Raw genomic sequence first — 2,220 nt, 5'->3', positions numbered from 1 at the left:
TAAATTACTTGTTTGTGCACCTCATTGGACCCTACACGTTGGTACCCTTTTTGGAATTTTTCGGCCAAAGACGGCCGAGAAAAACGCAAAAAAAACAAGAAACCACGTGGCACGTGGTCAGCGATCCAGGACACTACGGCTAGTTTTGATGATCTACTCTGATGGAGAACAACAAATAGAAGATTTAACCGTTTGCGGAGGGGAAAAAAGTTAAGTTTTCATAGAGTTATCGCCGTTTAAAATTTTCGAAAACTTTAAATAAAAATATCTCGAGAAAGCGATCGATGACACATAGTTTTTACTACTAATCTGAAAAGAACTAGTGTAGTTAAAGCTCTCTACAAAAATTCAGATTTTTCGATCGACAAAATATAGAGATATTGATTTTTGAAAAATTCACCCCCGGCGAAACAACCCCCTTGAAGACTTTTTTGAAGAAATTTAAATATAATTAGGTAGAGTAAGAAAGCTTTAGTATTGTTAGTTTTTATTTAGAATTTTTGGCCATTTTTTGTATTTTTGTGCCTAATTTAAGAATTTATTTTTTATTTTTTACAAATTTAAAATCGAGGAGTCCTTTACTGACTGTGTTGTGGAAATAATCTTACTCTATGTAAAAAGCCCTATCCATAGAGCCCAAACACGACTTATTTTGGCCTACATTTGACGATTTTAAGAAATTAGGGGCCATTTTGGCCGCCATATTGGAAACCTAAAACAGGCTATAACTTTTTAACCCGTGTGCCGATTGAGACGGGGTTTTCACTATATTATTGTACCTAAAAATCTCTACCTACCTACCTACAAATTGACCCATGTTGACTATTGGGTAGAGTTTAGGGTGCCGCACACTTTGTGACTGTCATTCAGAACCAAATCTGTGATTGACGTAGCTTCTGTTGGCAGCTGGCATTTCTGCCAATACTTTGTGACGGACTCTAAGTAGAGCCCCTATTTGTTTTAAGTTTATTTATAACGTTAGCTCCAATTTGGACGCGTATTTTTGTGTTAGAAATAAGAAACTGAGTATTATGGTTTATTGACCAAGATTGACTCTACATAGAGCAAACATTTTGTATACTGTATATTCTCGTGACTTTCTCTGTCAAAGCTAAATCTGACGTAGATTTTCAATTAGCAGCTTTGCCACTAGGCTGGGACGGACTCTAGGTAGAGTCATTAACGGTTTCTCTTTTTCACACTTACCTGAGTTAACGGTGAAGTAAATCCTAAGCGCACCATCGGCGAACACCATCTGAAACAGAAAAGAAACAGTTACTTACACAATAATAAAAATTTTTTTCAAAATTATCTTGCGCCGTACTTGCCGTTAAAACACCACCTGAAAGAGAGAAAAAACAAATTAGCTGTACAATTAAGACAAATTATTTTAAAACTTATACAAACCTCTTTTACTAATATTTCATATTTATTTATACCTGTCACTACATTATTACTAGTCGTCTCCTCTTAAACTAAACAATGCAGCGTACACCTATCAAAACGCTCAATCTCACCATTGACCTTGACCGAAGGTCCCCTTCCCAGGCGCAAGGGGCAGGACCTTCAGAGACAGAAATCTCTGCAGAAACAACTACATCGAAAGTTAGGCGAAGCATAGGAGAGTGGGAGACCGGAAAACCTGGAGTTGTCCCGGCATCCCAATCTCCTGAAGCAAGGGGAAAGGGGATGAGCTCGCCTAGAAAGAACACAGCGTCCACGACAAGCAAGCCAAAGTCAAAGGCGGGGCTCTCCTATGACTTAAAAGAGGGAGCTCAAAAAGGCTCATTGGAAGTCGTAGAGAGCTCACAGTCGGGGAGAGCCAAATACGTAGATAGGCTGGCGGAGGCAAGGGCGTGCGTCACGAAGGCAAAAATTAATCTTGGGAATGCTAGAAATCTCAAGACAGAAATAAAGGCCGAGGTTACTATTGCGATCGACAGACTCTTCCAGCTTGTGAAAGAGGCTGAAGGTGTAAAAGGAAAAGGAAAGAAGGAAGTGATTAGAGAATCAGAGGAGGAAAAAGAAAAGGAGGACAGAGGAAAAAAGGAATCCATGCTATTGGATAAGATGGAAAAACATGCCCAACTCATAGAGGAAAGCAATGAAAAAATGGAGAGACTAAAAGAAGTGATAGAAAGGAACAATGAGACTCAAGAGCGATTAACCTACGCTGGCGTTGCGGCGACGGCTGCGAAGAGACAGCCTTTGGAGCGGACG

The sequence above is a fragment of the Bombyx mandarina genome, chromosome 05 (genome assembly GCF_030267445.1).
Source record: "Bombyx mandarina strain Sakado chromosome 05, ASM3026744v2".
Classification (NCBI taxonomy): domain Eukaryota; kingdom Metazoa; phylum Arthropoda; class Insecta; order Lepidoptera; family Bombycidae; genus Bombyx; species Bombyx mandarina.
This window is presented reverse-complemented; position numbering follows the sequence as displayed.